The sequence below is a fragment of the Ambystoma mexicanum genome, chromosome 2p (assembly GCF_040938575.1).
Source record: "Ambystoma mexicanum isolate Mex_15411 chromosome 2p, UKY_AmexF1_1, whole genome shotgun sequence".
In the NCBI taxonomy this organism is placed as follows: Eukaryota; Metazoa; Chordata; class Amphibia; order Caudata; family Ambystomatidae; genus Ambystoma; species Ambystoma mexicanum.
Genome location: NC_090923.1, coordinates 460,720,990 through 460,743,863, shown reverse-complemented (window position 1 = coordinate 460,743,863; position 22,874 = coordinate 460,720,990).

Sequence of the window (22,874 nt, the reverse complement as noted above, 5' to 3'; positions counted from 1 at the left end):
GATGACATCTCCGTCTACAGTTCCACTTGGTAGGAGCATTTTACTCACTTGGGTAAAGTGTTGCACGCCTTGAAAATGGCTAACATCACTATCAAGGCCATCAAGTGGCAGATAGCTCAAGGGAAAGTCACATATCTTGGTCATGAGGCAGGAGGGGGTCAAATCCAACCTCTCCCCAGTAAAGTACAAGATGTGCGTGACTGGGAGACTCCCACTACTCAAACCCAGGTCTCACTGGGTATTATCGCAACTTCATGGCAGACTATGGAACTATAGCTGCACCCCTGACAGCTCTGACTTCGCCCAAACAACCGAGGAATGTTAACTGGACTGAAGACTGCCAGAGGGCCTTGAATGGCTTGAAGGAAATTCTGTGTAAGGCACCTGTGTTGTGTGTGCCTGATTAGAGCAAGCCCTTTATCGTTCAAATTGACGCCTGCTATGTTATGTTATGTTAACAGAACTTGGATAGTGCACGTACACCCTAAGGCATCTTGGCGCTGGTAGTGTGAGAGGACGTCTAAAAGAAAGAGCTACTTTTTTTAAATAGAGTTGTTTTTAAGACGAGAGGTGATCAGAAGTGCCACGTAGCGCAAGAGGGAGGTCATTCCAAGCTTTCGCAGCTGCCACTGAAAAGTCACGTCCTCCTGTTAAAGCAAGTCAGAAGCAGGGAACAGCTACCAGGAGAGCAAGGATCGAATAGGCACATAGCGCGGAAAATTAGTTTGAAAGTACTCTGCTCCGATGCCGTAAAAGTCTTGGGGCCTCATTACGACCCGTGCAGAATTGGTTAACGGGTTCCGCTAATGGATGCAGACCCGTTAACACCATTCCGCAAGATTACGAGGTCCCTTCGTGGGACCTGGTAAGGACGCCTGGCAAAACCAGGCGTTGTTACTGGGTCCCGCGAGGGGACCAGGGAGCTAACAACAAGCCGGTTATAATCGGCCCATTGTTAGCTCCCTCTCCCATTCCCATTGAGCCCTATGGGGGCTAAAATGGGAATGGGGAAGGTCTGTGCCCGGGTTCCCTTAGGGAGGAATTACCGGGCCCTCCGAACTCGGAATGGAATGGTAATTCCCTATTCAGGGAACCCGGTAAAGGAGCCCGGTTTGGCCGCAGCCATGGAGCTAGTAGCTCCATGGCTGCTGCCAAACTCGTAATGCGGACCTTGGTGTACTATATGGACTTGAAGGAAATCCGGTCTGCTACCGGAAGCCAGTGCAGTTTCTTGAGCAAAGGAGATATATGTGCTCCAAATGGAGGATGAAGAGTAGCTCTGGCCGCCGTGTTCTGCAGTAGCTATAGCCGCTTAATAAAGTATTAGGGCTGAGCCAGGTAGAGTGAGTTGCAGTAGTCCTACATACTGAGGACCAAAGGTGCAACCACTGCAGCCTGGCAAGCTGTTGGGTTGAAAGGGAGAACCTTTCAAAGAAAGCAGAGCTTAAAGTGGCCGGATTTACACACCGCTGCCACCTGCTCATCCATAGAGAGGGATGCAGAGAAATTAACCACCAGATTTCTGACCAACATAACAGGAATGGGAGAGGGCCTAGAGAGGAGGGCCAGAACTCAGTGGTCCAGAATAGGCGCAGAGATGTAGTACCGACAACTAAGTCCTCAGTCTTACTACCATTCAACTTTAACCAGTTAGTCCCCATCCAGGCCCCCAAGTCCACAATACATCTTTTGAGACCACTGGCTGTCTCAGATTGGGTGAGGTCGAGGTGGAAAAGAATTTGGGTGTCATTTGCGTATGAGCAATAGCGGAATCTGTATGATTGGATGAGATGCAGAAGGGGTCTGATATACACGTTGAACAGGATAGGGGAGAGTGCCGAACCATGCGGAACCCCACAAAATGCAGGAACTGCTTCAGAGCGAAAGGGGGGCAGGGAGACAGATTGAGATCTATCGGCCAAAAAGGCCTTAGACCAGTTTAGAACTTGGCCTGAGAGGCCGGCCGCAGATAGACGGGAGATCAGGGTAGCATGGTCGACTGTATCGAAAGCAGGCGAAAGATATAACAATAGAACTGCTCCAACACCATCTTGATCCACCAGACACCGCAGGTCATCAAGTACTGAGTTCAGTACAGATTTGGTCCCTCTCCCGGGTTGAAATCTGGACTGGAAAGGATCAAAATAACTGTAATATTCCAGAAAATTGGATAGAAGGGGAGAAACAAGAGCTTCCAAGACCTTCATCAAAAATGGAAGAAGGGAGATGAGGCGATAGTTGGCCAAAACCTTGGGATCTAAAGAAGGCTTTTTCAACAAAGGAATGACCAATGCATGCTTCAAAGATGAGGGAATCACACCAGTGACAAAGGAGGCATTAACTGCAGTAGTAATGTGACCAATCAGCTCAGTGGATCTATTTTTATGATGGCCAGAGGTATGGCATCAGCCGGGAATGCTGATTTGAGACAATAAATTGATGCCAGTATATCAGAGTTAGAGAAGAGGGGAAATGTAGACCACTGCAGTCCTTGACGGCTGAGGACGTAGATGCCTCAGCTTTTATATTGTCACGGATGGTGGATATTTTGTTTACAAAAAAAGTTGAAAGGGAGTTACAAAGGTGCTGTGAGGGAGACACTGAAGCACGCCCTTTTTCAGGGTTCGATAGATCAATTAGGGTCTTAGGTTTATTCATCCCCCCCTCTACCATGTGACCAAAATAGGCTTTTATTGCGTTGATAATAGCTTTGTGATAGGTGGTGACAGAAAGGCGGAAAGGGATTTTAGCCTCCTCAGAATAGCTAAGGCGCCTGCACCACTGGAATTTAAGCTGTCTTGTCCCAGTTAGATGACAAAGGAAGAGAACATCCGATCATATTCATCAGTAGACAACTCAAGGGTAGAGAACCTAGGTGGGCTACTGTTGAGAAGGAATGTTTTAGTATAGTTTGGAGCCTTCAATGTCAAAACATATTATAAGCCCTTAAAATGGCTTATGCAGATGAAGGGTGTGTACCGGAAACTGCTCAGGTGGTCTATTAGCCTGCAAGGGCTAGACTTCACCATAGAGCATAGACCAGGAAAGAGTCATGATAATGCAGATGGCCTTTCCAGAAGGTATGTTGACCGTCTGGATGAGGGTGTCTATCTCGTGGGATATCCAAATCCAACCTCTCCCCAGTAAAGTACAAGATGTGCGTGACTGGGAGACTCCCACTACTCAAACCCAGGTCTCACTGGGTATTATCGCAACTTCATGGCAGACTATGGAACTATAGCTGCACCCCTGACAGCTCTGACTTCGCCCAAACAACCGAGGAATGTTAACTGAACTGAAGACTGTCAGAGGGCCTTGAATGGCTCGAAGGAAATTCTGTGTAAGGCACCTGTGTTGTGTGTGCCTGATTAGAGCAAGCCCTTTATCGTTCAAATTGACGCCTGCTATGTTATGTTATGTTAACAGAACTTGGATAATGCACGTACACCCTAAGGCATCTTGGCGCTGGTAGCGTGAGAGGACGTCTAAAAGAAAGAGCTACTTTTTTTAAATAGAGTTGTTTTTAAGACGAGAGGTGATCAGAAGTGCCACGTAGCGCAAGAGGGAGGTCATTCCAAGCTTTCGCAGCTGCCACTGAAAAGTCACGTCCTCCTGTTAAAGCAAGTCAGAAGCAGGGAACAGCTACCAGGAGAGCAAGGATCGAATAGGCACATAGCGCGGAAAATTAGTTTGAAAGTACTCTGCTCCGATGCCGTAAAAGTCTTGGGGCCTCATTACGACCCGTGCAGAATGGGTTAACGGGTTCCGCTAATGGATGCAGACCCGTTAACACCATTCCGCAAGATTACGAGGTCCCTTCGTGGGACCCGGTAAGGACGCCTGGCAAAACCAGGCGTTGTTACCGGGTCCCGCGAGGGGACCAGGGAGCTAACAACAAGCCGGTTATAATCGGCCCATTGTTAGCTCCCTCTCCCATTCCCATTGAGCCCTATGGGGGCTAAAATGGGAATGGGGAAGGTCTGTGCCCGGGTTCCCTGAGGGAGGAATTACCGGGCCCTCCGAACTCGGAATGGAATGGTAATTCCCTATTCAGGGAACCCGGTAAAGGAGCCCGGTTTGGCTGCAGCCATGGAGCTAGTAGCTCCATGGCTGCTGCCAAACTCGTAATGAGGACCTTGGTGTACTATATGGACTTGAAGGAAATCCGGTCTGCTACCGGAAGCCAGTGCAGTTTCTTGAGCAAAGGAGATATATGTGCTCCAAATGGAGGATGAAGAGTAGCTCTGGCCGCCGTGTTCTGCAGTAGCTATAGCCGCTTAATAAAGTATCAGGGCTGAGCCAGGTAGAGTGAGTTGCAGTAGTCCAACATACTGAGGACCAAAGATGCAACCACTGCAGCCTGGCAAGCTGTTGGGTTGAAATCGAACCCGAGATCCATCGAACCCGGAAAGGGATTTTAGCCTCCTCAGAATAGCTAAGGCGCCTGCACCACTGGAATTTAAGCTGTCTTGTCCCAGTTAGATGACAAAGGAAGAGAACATCCGATCATATTCATCAGTAGACAACTCAAGGGTAGAGAACCTAGGTGGGCTACTGTTGAGAAGGAATGTTTTAGTATAGTTTGGAGCCTTCAATGTCAAAACATATTATAAGCCCTTAAAATGGCTTATGCAGATGAAGGGTGTGTACCGGAAACTGCTCAGGTGGTCTATTAGCCTGCAAGGGCTAGACTTCACCATAGAGCATAGACCAGGAAAGAGTCATCATAATGCAGATGGCCTTTCCAGAAGGTATGTTGACCGTCTGGATGAGGGTGTCTATCTCTTGGGAGATTAGGCAGCCTAACCTCAGTCTGGTGGGGGCGACTGTGATGCTGGAAATGCATTGGAGGGGCAGGGCCTCTGAATCTTTGTCCTTTATTGCTTTATCATGTATGTTCTGACTTGTTTTCCGCACAGGAGGTTTTGGGGGATTCCTGGTGGTGCGGCTCTTCCTGTATTTGGTTTGGTGAACATACCGTTGGGATACCTTCATGGCACCATGGGTGGGAGTACAACACTGTACTCCTACTCTATGTTTTTGGGCACCTGTGTGTGGTCCACAGAGCAGGGTATGGGCTGGTGGCAGTTCCGTGCTGAATTGACATGTGCCCTGCGCATCCTCCATTTTTGGATGCCCATCCCCTGTCATTGGAATCAATGTATTCCTGTGGGAGACAAAATGCCCCCGTGGCCATCCATCGCCTGTTACCTTGAAGTCCCGGGAAGCCCTGAATCTGTCCCTTTCCCCTAACTGGCTGTTGGGTGGAAGTTCCATATATGGTAGTGTGGGGAAGTGCCGACCAGACTGGCTGGAGCCTTCCCAACGACTGTATGTTGTGGGTACGCCCGTGGGTTGGGACCTTGGTGAATGGAGTGTGTGACGAATACGCAATCTGTGTTGTGAGTGTCTATTATCTGGTGTTTGACACAATGACTGAGACAGCCCTGCCGAAACTTGTATGCATGCAGTGTGTAATGCTGAATGGCAGAGTACTTGTCTGAATCCACATTCTGTGTTGTGAGTGTCTGGATGGAGAAGAATGGCCTGAAAGCACTGTGCGCCTGATTGGCTGACTGACTGCCTGAATGCATTTCTCGATGATTGGTTGCCTGAGTGTCACACAGCAGAGTGAATGGGAGATCAACAGTATATCCGGGGGCCTCTCACTGCTAGAAATCATTCAGAAGCTGAAGTTGATACTTGATACTTACTCTCAAAGCCGAGCCGGAAGAAGAAGGCGAACGGCTTGTCCCTTCCATGTAATCTGAAAGCTGTTGTGTCTTCAAGAACTGATCCAAGAGAGGACATGGTAAGGAGACCTCTCCCCGAGCTACGAGGGACAATTGTGCACCAGCTGATCTTTGTCAAAGCTCCCTGGTAGACAGACCTACAAAAGGCTACCCACCGGAGAAGGGGGCCGCAGAGGAGAACAAAGAGAAGCACCGGACAGACGTCCACCGTCGATGGCCGCCACCAACGACCAGAGCCGCAGTGTTCCTGTTTGCCTAAGAACATTTGATCCAAGGTCTCCCTTGTTCATCGCCGTCGACCGCTTTCATCTTGCCGGAGATCGTTGACGACCAAGGAGAATCCGCCAGTGGGTTTCCCACCACCCGTAGACCTCAGAGATGCCAACAAAGCTACTGAAGCCACCCATGGTCACGTCCCATTTGCCAACGCCAGATACCGACGACTCGACGCCCTGGCTAGGCCAAAGTTCTTCACTAACTCTTTGCGGCAATGACCCATAATTGTTGAGGTGCACCGCGCGCCTCCCCTACTGCAGGATGTTTTCGATCACTCGTCTACGAGCACTGCAAGGACCGAAGCTACTGCCTCAATGACACCATTTGCCCTTTCTTCATCTCAGAAGTTTGACGACCCATGCCTCCCGCTTGAAAGAGAGTGCACTCAAGATGGGCCCGGCGATTCCCTGATGAAGAACTCTACAACACAAGGTATATTTGGGTTGCAGAACTATAGAAGAAGATAAGACTCTAATAGACAATATATGGACTGGGCTTGTAGTGTATCTTCATTTACAGGTTGCCCAGGCTACCCATACCGAACTGTGCCTAAGGGTAGGGGCTCAATATTCTGCCAATTGTCTAACCAACTTATTTTTCTCCTAAGTCTATGGTTGATATTGTTTTGCTGTGTTGATTTGTATGCCATTTGAACTGAGTACAGTTGATGCATTTTAATGGAATCAGAGTAATAATGCTACCACCTAGGATTGTATATGTTTACCATTTTAGAATTGTCGGAGCACAAAGTGTATTATCGTGATAGTGTATATAACATTAAATATTATTTATATAAAGACTGTGGGCCTCATTACACGGAAGGCGGTGATCCAGGGTGCTATTAGCACCCTGGACCATGCCGGTAAATTACCGGCACCGCCTTGGCGGAAAGGGGATTTACCGCCCCATTCCAAGGTTGGTGGGGCGGTAAATCCCCCTTCCGCCATTGCCCTTCCCCATTCCAATTTCTGCCCCATAGGGCTCTATGGGAATGGGGAAGGCGCTAATTACGGCACCGCAATTTTGCGGTGCCGTAATTAGCTCCGAGGTCCCTTAGCGGGTTGGTTTTTAACGCCTGCAAAAAGCAGGCGTTAAAGCACCTACCCGCTAAGGGACCTCGTAGTAAGGCGGTAATGGTTAACGGTCACCGTTACCATTAACGGTGGCCGTTAACCATTACCGCCTTCCGTGTAATGAGGCCCTGTGTTTTAACGAATACAGTGTGTAGACATTCCTTTGTGGGTGCTTGAGGACTACACTGTACTTAAGAACCAGCCCACATCACCTCCTGAAAAGATAGGCCCTGATTGCTCGTCCATTGCTACCAACAATAGAGAATCTTGGCTGGGGTCCTCTGTGCCTCTCCTCTGCCGTATAGAGAGCAGGAGTACAGATACACCCCTCCAGTGCGTTTTTTCTATACACATTTAACTCTTTCCTCTTCTTGTCTTCTCTCTTCTTTTATTTGCCGTTCGCTCTTCTTCTTCCCTTTGTCTCTGCAACCTTTTATCCCTTAAGCTCTATGTTTCTTCCTCTTCTCTCTTCCTTTATTGCCTATCTCGTTCTTCTTTTGCTCTCTGTCTCTTTTCATACTTTCTTTGTTCCTCCGCCCTTTCTTCTTTCTTTTGCTGTTCCTCCTGAAACATCTGGTCTAGTCGCTGTCTGCTCTTTCTTGTACTTTGATCTAACTTCAACCTTTTTCTCATTCCCAGTCTTTTTGATCCTTTTCATCTTGATCTTCCCTTTGCCTGACTTCCTCAATACTTTTCCCATGAAGTTTAAGCAATATCTGTCCACCCATCCATTTGTTCAGTAGCAGCGTTACCTCATCAACTTTCTCCTTTTCTCCTTTCCATCTCTTAATCTCTTGTCCTATGTCTATCAATAAATGTGATTGTTCACTTTTCTCGTACTTATCTTGTAAGATCTTAAAGATCTCCTGCTTTCTTTTAGTCCCTTATGTACTATCGTCACTGCTATATGCAGGCGGTTCATATTTCGGGTTACTATAACCTGTTGCCGCTTTCATTTCTTTTAACGAATACAGTCCTATATCTTCCATACTATCACTGTTTACTTCTGGCGACGTAAGGGGAGCAGAGGGCTAGACACCTTCCTCCTTACACTGATTGAGCATCCAATCCTCAGGAGGTGGATCCTCCCGCTCCTCCTGGTACATTTTCTAAAAGCTCTAAAATAGCTAACCTCTTTTCCAATTTCTTTCCTGTGTATGCAGTGTGCAAGTATGTGGTAATATGTTGCAAAACCGCCTTTGACAGTGATCCCCCTTGTGCCCATGGCATGAACATTTTGTCTGCTGTGTCCTTTAACCATTCCGCACTTTACTGCCTGAGCGTAGGCGCATGTTTTGGCAGCGTCTTGCACAGATGCATCAGTGGAGCAACATCCCCCATCGTGACAACTCTCAATTGACTGACAATACTTACCAGTTTTTCACGCAAAATAAGTCTCCAACACTCGCCGCTCATAGCCTCTATTTCTCAATTATCTTAATCTATCTATTCAGTCCGTGCTGACAATGACTAAAATAGATAATAACTTTTTTATATCTGCTTTGACTTTGCACAGTTTACTTTTGTAAACAGTTTACTCTTCGACACCTTTTTTCAGTTACAAAATACACAAACAGACAAACTAATCGACATTTCACAAAAACACCATAGTACTCCTTTTCTATAGCAACCTGATTGGAGTTTGAGTCATTCCCTCTCATAAACGTGTTTATGTGCCGCCTAATTTACCCACTTAGGTTTTGAAATGAGTCCTTCTAAAGCTCCTTCAGCTAGGACACTGGGCTCTCTAACACTCCTTCTTATATATCTCTAACGCTCCTCGTTATATATCTTAAACAACTCCCAGTTACCTTTTTATATTACCACAATCCCGTCTCCATATTTTGCCATTTCCCTTAGTCTACTCACCATTCTCTCTTCAGCTCTAGGCCTTCCGTATCATCTCCCGTCCTCCAATCGACCACTGTTGCCTTCAGACCACTCAACGCCTGTGGAAACCAGGAGGTATTTCGTCTAAGAGGGACCCGTTCCACCATCTCGATTTTCTTGCAAGAATTCTATGTCGGCTGCTCTCCACAGGAAACTTTGCGATCTTCTGGCTAGATGGCGGAGGGTGTCCGATTAGTCGGAAATCTTGAGACTTACACATCGATGGGTCTTATTGAACCATCCGCCCTCTTGTACCATGTGAACCCGTAGGCCCTTTTTAAGCAAATTAGCATTCTATGGGATGGATGGGGATGCAGAAGTTGCTCAAACATCAATGATACGACTGACTGTTTCATTAACAATTATCTAAAACAGGGAGTACAACAGACATCAACGGACGTTCGCTCAAGTCTCTCTCAAGAATTGTCTCAATGCATTTCATAAAAAATTACATCTATATAGTAAAAACACGTCATACGTGATGTCATACTATGTGACAAAATAAGTAAACTTAAGCAGGATTGTGATGGGACAACGGGAATCATCTAGGTATACTTTCTATAGGTGATAGGATTGTTATTCGATCATTAAGGTCAGATGGACAGCTATGCCCACCCCTAGTGCAAGTCATTTTCGCTGTCATGAAATATATTACATTTCATTGGCTTCTAAACTATAGGGCTTTTGCTACATGGCCCTCTACATTTTATTGGCATGCGTGTACCCTTTTGGAATTTTCCCCTCGCTAGCAGCACGCAAGTTGGTTCCCCAGGTGCTGGAGCGTTGGCTTGGTCATGCCTCCCCACCCAAATAGCCCAACACCCATCATCACTCCTACTGTCTGCAATTCAAATTAGTTTTGAACTCGGCCTTGCAAGTATCACTGTGCCTGAGAATAGAAGGGAGTGTGAGCATAGTCCTATCTTCAGGTCTCGGTGTAGCTCGCCCAAAATCTATTTCCATCTAGACCATGTGACAGGAAACCATATTTTGAGCTCCTTCTTCGCATTTAATACTACTAAAGTTGAATAAAACCTGGCACTCATTGTCTTTTTGTTGCATATTAACAGGAGCCCGTCTCAGCTCTCACGTTCATTGTATCTTTCCATGATAGATAACCAAATTCTTGGCTGCCTCAACCCTTGACACTGGGCCAGACAAGTCTTCTCGATTCTTCCTCCATTGTCAGCCTTTCTTATTCTACTGCACCACACTTCCAGCCCTTCTGCTCATGGGGTCTCAGTTTGCTAAAATACATCATGGTACATCCAGATTCTTTATATATATATATATATATATATATTTTGGTGGCACCTCCTGCAGTCTATTCACTACGTATAGCCAGCCTTACTTATCATTACATTGGGCCTCATTACATGGATGGCGGTGAACCATGGCGCTATTAGCGCCATGGTTCATGCCGGAAAAATACTGGCACCGCCTTGGTGAAAAGGGGAATTACCGCCCTATTCCAAGGTTGGCGGGGCTGTAATTCCCCCTTCCACCATTGCCCTTCCCCATTCCCATTTTTGCCCCATAGGGCTCTATGGGAATGGGGAAGGCGCTAATGACGGTACCGCAAATTGCAGTACCGTAATTAGCTCCCTGGTCCCTTTGCGGGTTGGATTTTTAACGCCTGCAAAAAGCAGGCGTTAAATTCCCTAACCCGCAAAGGGACCTCGTAGTAAGGCGGTAAGGATTTACCAGTACCGGTAAAATACCGGTACCGGTAAACCCTTACCGCCATCCGTGTAATGAGGCCCTTAGTCTACTTGCATGTCAGCCTCCGTACATTTATAAAACGGCTTGCTTTTTCTTCAGTGCTTCTCGTACGTGTTATCTACATTCTACGCAGTAAATGTTGCTCAATTCTTTACTTCGCCATCAGAATTTATAAAGTCCATATCCTCTCTTCATTGGCATCTCTTCTGGGTGCTTCATTTCTGCTTCATGTGACGTTACCAGTCTTCTTTCATTCATCTTTACACTTCTTCCAGAACCTCTTTTAAAAGACAGTTATTTCTCTGCGTGTACATCATATAGAGTTTTCTCAATGGATACCTTGTTTCAAAGATTGTCCACGGGAAAGGTAGCATTACTGGAGATGTGCCTATCGCAATTCCTGGTTTCCAACATATGGGAAAATGGGGGTAGGACTTCCGATAGAGGCACCTGGCTCCTCCTCTACAGTTATTTATTTTTAATTTTAATCATCTTAATTGTAACATTTGGGCCACCGATACCAGGTCATATAAGAAGAAACATGCTATATCTGGTTAAGTGGGACATGCTTAACTGGCTTTAGATGGTGAAACGCAAGGCTAGGCAAGCCCTATCACCAGTACACCATTTTAAGAAAACACTTACAAAGGACTCTATAACTAAACAAGGCAAGATATTGATCGGTGAAATTGAATCCTGGCTCTCGTGGTATCATTGTCAAACAACTACTACAACTGCCAATGAGCATAAGCAAATTGAATGTTCATCATGTGGACCTCCAACCGTAGCTCCACCTAAGTAAGTTATGTCTGCATAAGTGTGTCTCTGTCTAATTCATGTTGCCTGAAGTATTCTGATGTTATTGATGTGTCACCAGTTAAAAAAGGTCAATGCTGTCTCAACTATTGGTGGACCTACACTGCACAATACATTAAGCTCTAACAGCCATAAGACTGTTGAGAAGGGCCCTTTGTTGGAGTATGAGATCCCAGGAGCGCCTCACTAAGAGGGTGCGAGATGCGTTTCTATCCTTATAGAAATCCACTCTTAGCAAAGTTCACTATTGGGGTCTGTAATACCCCTGAGGTACCAGTTGTTATTGCTGATGATATGGTAGGTGACACTGTTTTGGTTATCAATGCTAATATATGTGTCACCAAAGATATGTGTGAATAGGATCATGTGATTCGGTTAACCAACTTACAATGCCAGAGATAAAAGGATATGGTATTTTTTAAACAGTGCTGTTTTTCTTGTCACAATGCAGTTAAAGAACTTACAAAGATGTGGCATCATTAAGGGATGAGTTATCTAGTCTCTCTGTTAGATATATGAAATTATGTAGCATGCTTAATGCTTCATTGCAGGTGAGGTCCAAGCTGAATGTGGGTTGATGATATTAACATTGTTAGTACGGTTAAGTGTTTGCCTGTGAGAGGGTCTTTCAGTACTAATCATGGCGCTGGGTAGAGAAAAGGTAATGACTCAAATATTAATGGAATGCATACGAGGGAATTACTGAAGGTCATTTATAAGAAAGATAATATTAGTAAACACCCCTCTTGGCTATATTACTCACAGATTAATTCTACATCTGAGATGTAATTAGTGAAAAGCCTGATACGGACAGGAGGCCTAATTCCTCTAAATCGTGTTTAAGAAATTGGAATTGATCCCCATTAAGGAAAGTCAAAAGGGGATAGAGCCCAAAATGATCTATATTTGTGATGTCAAGAGGGGAACAAGAGGGATGTTGGAAAATGAGGATTCAATCAATGATAAAGTAATTCATTGGCTGAAAATGTTAAAAGGGTGTTTTTTGGTTATTCATTGCGAACATGTTTCTGCCCATAGAGTACCTTCTAGAGGTGAGAAGAGTTTGGATTGTATACAAATTGTACTCTCAGATAATAGAATAGTAGAAGCTTCACTATCAATTGTATATCGTCCACTCCCCGTTGAATTCCCCTATATAATTAAGGACCAATCCCGTATTTCTATCTCCTCTTGGACTTTCTTGCATGACCATTAGTCCCAACACTAGTCAATCCATCTCTAGTGAGGATAATCTTATCTCCTTTGATTGATATGTCAACCAATCCCCCTTGTTAGGAATGAGCCTTCAACTACGAATAGATGTAAGGTTATGGGGAACTGTAGAATCACATTTTATTGGAATAAACAGTGAGCTATCTACCGCTGCACTATCAACTAGCATTAGTCTAGAGGCTGCAACAGAGATGGTCACTGTGATTGGGGCTCAGGATGAGGGTCAGAAAGTGTGGTGGCTAATATTACCGAGATTGGTTTTGCTGCTCTACCAACCTCTTTGCGATGTCATGGCACCAATTTTGTTGAATTAAATGAGGGTCAATCAGAGCCTGATCAGCTGTGCCATACAGAGAAGATTTCTAAAGAGCTGAAATAGTCTATTCTATCATGGAATATCGCTCGGTTAGGCTAGAATTGAAATGATCCTGATTGGTATTCCTTTATTTCTCCATATAATATTATTTGGCTGCAAGAAACATGGGCACTTGAGTGCCGTTTTATGCAAGGGTATCAAACTTTCTATACCCCTCATGTAGCTTTTATTAGAGGTCGAGCCAAGGAGTATTGGTCTGCTGGATTAAGAATAATATGGCTGCTGTCTTTAATCCTAAAACTGGTTCTACTGGTTCTATATCTCTATACAAATTCTTAACTTCAGGATGGGTTAAGTTGCAATTGAGTTTATCTTTAATATATACAATACTTGTATGGTGCTGACCCACATTCAATAGTTTTAGATGCTTTTGCAAGCCTTTACAAACACATTTCTGTATCATTATTGCAGGTGATTTTAATGCTTCAATTGGTCTTGGTGAATATGGAATTGAATTTGATATGAATGAATTTGACTCGTGGTGCATTCCTAATTTTCAGAATAATTCAGGTTTTCTAAATAATTAAGGGAAATGTTTGTGGAACTTATTTAGAGATTTTAATGTGTGTTGATCAATGGCAGATCTGAATAGGATAGACCTCCTAAGGACACTTTTAAAACATTTGCTGCACCTATTGATTATTTTGTTACCCGTTTGCATGATTTGTGGTGGGTAGTTGATTTAGATATCATGGATAGAGTTGAAAGTGATCAACAAGCTATGCTACTAGATATGAACTTGGTTATATATTTAATTGAGTCCTCTAATAGTATAGGTCCTTAGCTTCCAGCCATTATTAATATGAGAATGGTTAATTGGTCTTTAAAACTAGTATTGTGTTAATGGATGTTTATAACCAAATAATAGTATGTCTTTCCGATGATGTTGTTGAAGAATGTATTGTGGAAGCCTACTGCTTTATTTTAGTGAGGTATTTTGATCAGAGGATAGCAGTGATGTGCTCAACGATAAGCCTTGGGTTAGGCGTGAGAAATTGACAGATGAATTCACGTTTCCCCCTGTTATTGAGAGTATTAATCAACTTTCCTCTTGTAAGGCCATGGGCTAGATTGAATTTCCAGGGACCTTCTTAAATCAACCACAGATGTGTGCGATCTGTTAATTTGGAACGTGATCAGGGCTATTTTAATTTCATGTAAGTTACCAGATGAAAAGGATCATGTGACATTGTTACCTATTATCAACCCATTTCTCTGAGTGATGTTTCTTTGAAAATTTTGGGTAAGCTTATACGAAATTGTTACGCTCACCTGGTCTCTGCGGAGGCGTTGGGGCACAGATGCAGCCCTCCCAGGAATTAGATTACCCCTGTCAGATCTCTCCCCCTGCGAATAGACTGTGGACCTGCGACAATTGGTGACACTGCTCCTGCGTGGATATGAGAAAACATGAGTGCGCTGATCGGTGACTATGGTACCTCTCAAACCCTTCTACCCAAGGTGCGATTTCTGTGGGCATGTACTGGCCCATAAGGCTCACCTGTTATTTATTGATTGTGAGCTCTCTGCACTACTACTTCTGGCAGGGGTGCTTGTTGATGGGATCTATTTCCTTCACTGATCCCTGGTAAGGAATAGTCCAGTCCAGCAGCGACTATGCTTCTCTTGGTTGGTAGTCATTGTCTCAGAATGTCTTGTCTTTTCCTCTTTCTGTTTTCTCTTTGCCCCTTCTCGCTTTCTGTCTTGTATTATTGCTCTCGATATTGTTGTTAATTCCTGAATACCGTTTTCTCTTCTGTTTTCTTCCCACTAGATGGAATTTCGGCCCAAAAGCAGCTGCAGAGGTGCATAACGCTGCTGGGAGGAAGATAGATGAAACCACAATGTCCAACAACAGGTGAGTGATGGTTTAAGGAAAAGCATGAGGTGCGGTGGTAGCGCGACCATAAACTTAATGTCTTTTTAAGGTATAACCTTGCCTTTCACTTTTACTTGCAGGTGCTGTGGTCGCGGCCAAAGCAGGTAGTGCTGTGGTGCCAAGAAGAAGATTTCACCATCCCTGAAGCTTTGAATGTGAGTTGCGGTGCCAAGATGAAGAGTTCAGCTTCCGGAAGGTTTGAAGGTGAGCTGCGGTGCCAGGATGAAGATGTCGGCGTTCTGGTAGATTTGAAGAAGACGTGCACAGGTGAGAGCAGATTCCCCAGGTGGTAAATGTAATCCCAGACGGTGGTGAGCGTTACACTCCATGGAAGTGCAGAATAACGCAAAGCGTCTGCCTCGTGGATTGGAGCAGTTTATATAGCTGTGATAGTGGGCACGCCCATAGGCCTGGCTTGCCTGCCACACCCTGCCACTCCTAGTGAGTCAGCATGTGCAAGGCAACCCAATAATAGCAGCCCCACCCAAGAGTATACTTGGGGCTGCTTTAGTGATGGAAGTTCCCATGTTAAATTTACCTTGCACCCGAAATGAGGTGCTATGTTCACAATAAGCATTTTTGTCCTTTCAGAGGTATGAAATGGGGCATTTTGGAGAATAAATCCACAATGACTAAGATGGTGTTGTAACCATTGCAGGGAGGAAGATCTGTGATAAAGTCCATTGACCGAGTATGCCAATGTGCTGCTGGTACCACCTAATAAACCAGCAGGGTTTTGCTTCTGAGACTTGTGTTGTGCACAAACACCACAGGGTGCAATAAACTGGGCAATATCTTTTCTCCAAGTTGGCCACCAGTAGTTTTGCTTTATCTTAGCCTGCGTTTTGGCTATTCCTGGATGTCCTCCACTAATGAATCATGATCGTTCCTGATGATCTGGTTTTGCAGTTTCTTGTCCTGGATATATAAGCGTCCTTGAAAATATGGTAGATTGTTTTCGATGGTGTACTGGTCTCCCTTTAAAAGCCATTCCTGTTGTATTGACTGGAGGTGAGGTGTTAGTGCGACCATAAACTTAATGGGCCTCATTACGAGTCCGGCGGTAACCGCGGTGGTAAAACCGCCTGTTTACCGCTGCACTCATATTACCATTCCGCCTCCGTGACTCCCGGAAATACCAGGGCATTACGACCATGGTGTCCTGGGAATCCCGGAGGCAGAATGGTGTAAATCCCCATTCCCATTGAGTCCTATAGGACTCCCATTGAGTCCTATAGGACTCCTATAGGACTCAATGGGAATGGGGAAGTGGAAACACCGGCACCATCTCGTGATGGTGCTGATGTTTCCATGTCCGCCTGCAGGCGGGAGATGTTTAACCCGCCAGGTCAGACCTGGCGGGAAGATCACCTCCCGTCTGCAGGACTCGGGATCGGGCGGTCCGGAATTACCAGTGGCGGCGGGTTTACCGCCACTGTTAATTCCGGACCGCGAGACCTGTTATGAGGCCCAATGTCTTTTTAATGTCTAACCTTGCCTTTCGCTTTTACTTGCAGGTGCTGCGGTCGTGGTCGAAGCAGGTAGTGCTGTGGTGCCAAGAAGAAGATTTCAATGTCCCTGAAGCTTTGAAGGTGAGCTGCGGTGCCAAGATGAAGAGTTCAGCTTCCGGAAGGTTTGAAGGTGAGCTGCGGTGCCAGGATGAAGATGTCAGCGTTCTGGTAGATTTGAAGAAGACGCGCACAGGTGAGAGCAGATTCCCCAGGTGGTAAGTATAAAAGCAGGAAGCAGAACTTCCAAGGTAAATTTAATCCCAGACGGTGGTGAGCGCTACGCGTCATGGAAGTGCAGAATAATGCAAAGCTTCTGCCTCGTGGATTGGAGCAGTTTATATAGCTGTGATAGTGGGCACGGGCACTAGGCCTGGCTTGCCTGCCACACCCTGCCACTCCTAGTGAGTCTGCATGTGCAAGGCAACCCAATAATAGCAGCCCCACCCAAGAGTACACATGGGGCTGCTTTAGTGATGGAACTTCCCATGTTAAATTTACCTTGCACCCAAAATGAGGTGCTATGTTCACAATAAGCATTTTTGTCCTTCAGAGGGATGAAATGGACCATTTTGGAGAATAAATCCACAATGACTAAGATGGTGTTGTAACCATTGCAGGGAGGAAGAGCCGTGATAAAGTCCATTGACCGAGTATGCCAATGTGATGGCGGTGCCATGTAGTAAACCAGCAGGGTTTTGCTTCTGAGACTTGTGTTGTGTGCAAACACCACAGGGTGCAATAAACTAGGCTATATCTTGTCTCCAAGTTCGCCACTAGTAGTTTTGCTTTATCTTAGTCTGCGTTTTGGCTATTCCTGGATGTCCTTCCACTAATGAATCATGATAGTTCATGATGATCCGGTTTTGCAGTTTCTAGTCCTGGATATAGAAGCGTCCTTGAAAATATGGTAGATTGTTTTCGATGGTGTACTGGTCTCCCTTTAAAAGCCATTCCTGTTGTATTGACCGAGTCATCTGGGACTGCAAACTGGTTTTTAAGTCATCTACACACATGGTAGCGGTGATCTTGGTTTGGATTTATTCTTCGGGAATGATGGCCACGGGATCAGCTGTTGTAAAAGCCTCTTTTTCTTCACTCATGCGTGATAGTGCGTCTGCCTTTCCATTCGTACTGCCAGTCTATAGGCGATAATAAAGTCGTATTCTGCGAAAAAGAGAGCCCAACGAAGTTGTCGCGAGGATTGTGGTTGGGCAGTCTTTTAGTATTGTAAGTTACAGTGGTCAGTGATGATGGTGACCGTGTGTCTTGCCCCAAGATGATAGTGTCTCCATGCCTTGAATGCTGCTTTAAACGCCAGTAATTCCTTATCTGTGATCGTGCAAGTTCATTTTGTGGGCAGAAAACCTGCAGGACCAGAATGAAACTGGATGTAACTGTCCTGTTTCCGGGTCCCATTGGGACAATACCGCCCCCATTGCCATGTTTGAAGCATCTGTTTCAGCCACGTATGGCAGGTCCGGTTGAGGGTGTCTAAGAACTGGTGCTGTGGTAAATGCTAGTTTCAGTTTCTGGAAGGCTTCCTCAGCTTCAGTGGACCAATGGAATTTCTTGTTCTTTCTCAGTAGAGAGGTAATTGGGCGTAAAATTTGTGAGAACCCAGGTATAAATCGACGATAGAAATTGGCGAATCTGAGCACACTTTGTACTCCTTTCGAGGATGTTGGTGAGGGCCGTTGGAGGATTGCGTCCACTTTTTGTGTGTCCATATGTACACCCTGTGGTGTGAGCATGACACCGAGAAATTCGACCTCGGTCACATGGAAGAAACATTTTTCCAGCGTGGCATACAACTGGTGTTGTCGAAGCTTTTCTAAAATTGCCCGGACATGACCGACATGTTCTTCCTTGGAACTTGAGCAGATGAGAATGTCATCTATCTAGACAAGTGCGCAAACGTCCAATAGTTCACGATGCATGTCATTCATAAAGAAATGGAACGCTGTGGGGGCGTTACATAACCAGAAGGGCATGACCTGGTATTCAAAGAGGCCACACTTCGTACGAAAGGCCGTCTTCCACTCATCTCCTTTTTTGACTCTTACAAGATGGTAGGCCCCCTCGTGCAAATCTGAGTGTGTTTCACCTGATCCAGGGGCCTTGGTATAAGTGGTAAGGGGTATAGTTCTTTTACTGTGATCTGATTGATTTCGCTGTAGTCAATATAGGTTCTTAAGTCCCCCTCCTTTTTAGGCACAAAGAAGAGGGGCAAACAAGCAGGGGACTTGGATGGGCGGATAAAGCCATTTGCCAGATACTAATCCAGGTAAGTTCTAAGATGTTGGTTTTCCGGTTCTGTTAGAGCATAATTACGGCTGCAGGGAATTTGGGCTCTGGGCACAAGGTCTATTTGTCAATCGTAGGGTCTGTGCGGGGGTCAAACGTTGGCTTGCTCCTTTTGGAAGACATCCTGGTATTCAAGTGGTAAAGAGCCAGTGAGGCACAGCACGATTCCTTTCTTTGGTTTCAGGTTCACAATGTCTTTGTTGTAACAGGTGTTGGCACAGTCTTGAGGAAAGGTCAGAACTCGTTTTTGCCAGTCGATCCTAGGGTTATGGGACTCCAGCCAAGGTATTCCCAAAATCATCTGGAACTGAGGAGCTCCGATGAGATTGAAGGTAATGTCCTCTTGATTTCCATCATGCAACAGAAGCTTGACTTTTTCGGTGTGTTGTGTCACTTCTGGTGACACAGTCTGCTTCTGGTGGAGAGGAAGGCCTATTCGGGTAGCCAAATAATGGTCAATGTAGTTTCCCACCGCTCCACTGTCAATGTACGCCTCCAAGGCATGTATCTTTGATGATTGCTTGTGATTCACCAAAAGTACCGGAAAGACTAGATGTGAGGTCTGCACTGATTCCTTTTCCTCGCTCGACAAGTGGACCACTACGCTTGCCGGACATTGGAGTTTCCCGAGTCATGTACTTCTGCTTTTTCGTCATTTTTCACGGTTGCTCCAACGATTTTATTTGGTGGTTTTACCAGGCATTCACTGAGGAAGTGACCGGCTTTACCACAATATAAGCAAAGCTGTTGCTATCTTCTTTTCTCTCTTTCCGCCTTGTTAAGAGGACTCCATAATCCACCAATTTGCATGGGTTCTGACTGTTTGTGTGGTTTGGTCTGGTTCTCAAGGGGTCGTACATAAACCGACCTTCCCTCTGTACTAACTCGATCAATTTTCCTATTCTGCAACCTATGATCAAGTTGCACTGTCAGGTTTATGTAGTCTGCACACCCCTCAAGTGGGTTCACAACTTGAGCCAACACATCCTTAAGTTCTCCACGTAACCGTCGATAAAAGAGAGTAGTTCTCTTTTCTTCTGGCCAGTTGGTTTGGACTATGAGACGATTGAAGTTTGCAATGTAGGTTAACAGATCTTGATTCCCCTATCTGAGAGATAACAATTCATTGTCCAGAGCTTGTCCTTGAGTATGTCAGGCAAACAATTTCTCCATCTCGTGCTGAAAATCCCTAAAGTTCCAAAGGAAAGGATCATCTTGAGTTACCAATGGTATTGACTAGTCCGCCGCATTGCCTCCTAGATATGAGAGTACGAATGCAACTTTGGCTTGATCATTAGGAAAGGCTCCTGGTATGCATAAGAAATGAAGACGACATTGGTTCATGAATATGGCAAGCTTGTTTGGATCACCAATGAAATGTTCGGGCGGGGCTAGAGGCACTGGCCCTGGAAGAACAACCTGAACCGGTGCTGATTGCTGTGGCGTGGAAGAGTGGGCTATCCCAGGCAAGGGAACCTGTCAGAATTGTGCCGTAGCATCTGTCTTGCCAAGTCATCAGTTCTTTCTCGAGTTACAATAAGATCCCTCTTTAATGCACAGGTCTCCTGCCTTGAAGCATGTACTTCAGCCCATAATTCCCTTACTAGTTTGGCCAATCGGTCTGTCTCTGAAGTTTCCATAATGCCCAGGCAGAGAGTTGTAGAGGCTTTGTGTTCTGTTACGCTCCCTTGGTCTCTGCGAAGGCGTTGGGGCACGGATGCAGCCCTCCCAGGAATTAGATCACCCCCGTCAGATCTCTCCCCATGCGGATAGGCTGTGGACTGCGACAATTGGTGACACTGCTCCTGCGCGGATATGAGAAAATGTGAGTGCGCTGATTCGTGACTATGGTACCTCTCAAACCCTTCTACCCAAGGTGCGAATTCTGTGGGCATGTACCGGCCCACAAGGTTCACCCCTTATTTATTGATGGTGAGCTCTCTGTCCTGCTACTTCTGGCAGGGGCGCTTGTTGATGGGATCTAGTTCCTTCACTGATCCCTGGTAATTAATAGTCCAGTCCAGCTGCGACTGTGCTTCTCTTGGTTGGTAGTAAGTGTCTCTCAATATCTCTTGTCTTTTCCTCTTTCTGTTTTCTCTTTGCCCCTTCTCGTTTTCTGTCTTGTATTATTGCTCTCGATATTGTTGTTAATTCCCGAATAATGTTTTCTCTTCTGTTTTCTTCCCAATAGATGGAATTGCAGCCCAAAAGCAGCTGCGGAGGTGCAGAATGCGGCCAGGAGGAAGATAGATGAAACTGCAATGTCTGACAACAGGTGAGTGATGGTTTAAGGAAAAGCACGAGGTGCAGTGGGAGCACGACGTTAAACTTAATGTCTTTTTAATGTCTAACCTTGCCTTCGCACTTGGAGGTGCTGCGGTCGCGGATGAAGCGCGTAGTGCTGCGGTACCAAGAAGAAGATTTCAATGTCCCTGACGCTTTGAAGGTGAGCTGCGGTGCCAAGATGAAGAGTTCAGCGTTCCGGAAGGTTTGAAGGTGGGCTGCGTGCCAAGATGAGGATGTCGGCATTCCGGAAGATTTGAAGAAGATGCACACAGATGAGAGCAGATTCCCCACGTGGTAAGTATAAATGCAGGAAGCAGGATTTCCAAGGTAAATTTAATCCCAGGTGGCGGTGAGCGTTACGCTGCATGGAAATGCAGAATAACTCTAAGCGTCTTGCTCGTGGATTGGAGCAGCTTATATAGCTGTTATCGTGGGCACGCCCATTAGGCCTGGCTTGCCTGCCACACCCTGCCACTCCTAGTGAGTCAGCACGTGCAAGGCAACCCAATAATAGCAGCAACAACCAAGACTACACGTGGGGCTGCTTTAGTGCTGGAAGTTGCCATGTTAAATGCACCTTGCACTGAAATGAGGTGCTATGTTCACAATAAAAGCATTTTTGTCCCGAATAAATATTCTTGTTGACTGTTATTTATGAGCCTGGACCCAAAGGCACCAGGATTGTGTCCATCCGGACCCTGTCTGTGTTCTTGGCCCGGTGACCATGATAAAAATAATTTGATTTGTTTTATGATATTCCCAACTGGGTTTTTGCCCAGGTTTGGGCATACTCATTGATAAGTTTCACAGTATCAAAAAATGGCCACCGTAGCTTACATTCATGGATTATCCATGGATTTTGACAAAGTGCAGAGAGTTTTGGTGTGGAATGATTTTCTTAAATTGGGTATTGATCTTTACCTTCTGAATATTATTTAGTCAGCTCTATTCACAGAAGGAAGCTTTTGTTCCATATGGTTCTCATGGCGAAGGTACACCTATATTCCATATTAATCATGGAGTTTGTCAGGTGGGTGTAATTTCCCCATTACATTTTAACATTTACTTGTATGGGCTTGATTTATTCTTAAAGAAGGTCACTGTAGATGTTCCAATGCCAAAATTCAGCTTATTACGCGTCTAACATATCCAAAAGATGTGGTGCTTATAGGTAGGATCCCTGTTACTCTACACAAGCTATTGAATGTGTATGTGGATTTTATGCATTTGGACGGCATGCTAATGAACTAAAATAAATTCCATGTGAAGCTCTATCGTAAGAACAAAAAAAGAATGCCTACCTTCTATGTAAATATGGTAGCACTCACTAGATTTAAAACAGGGCTTTTGACAAAATGGAGAGAGTTATGTAGAATGATTTTCTTAAATTTGGTATTGATCTTGATCTTTTGAGTATTTTGAGTCAACTCTATTCATGTAAGGAAGCTGTTGTTCTGTTTGGGCTTGATGGCGAAGGTACAGCTATATTCCTCATTAATCAGGGAGTTTGTCAGGTAAGCATACATTCCCCATTACTGTTCAACATTTACTTGTATGGGCCAGATTTACTTTTAAAGAGGGCCACTGTAGATGTCCCAATGGCAAAAATCAGCTTATTCCATGTCTAACATATTCAGATTATGTGGTGTTTTTAGGTAGGATTCCCATTGCTCTACAAAAGCTTTTAAATGCATATGTTGATTTTATGTCTTTGAATGGCATGATGATTATCAATAATAAATCCCATGTGCAGAT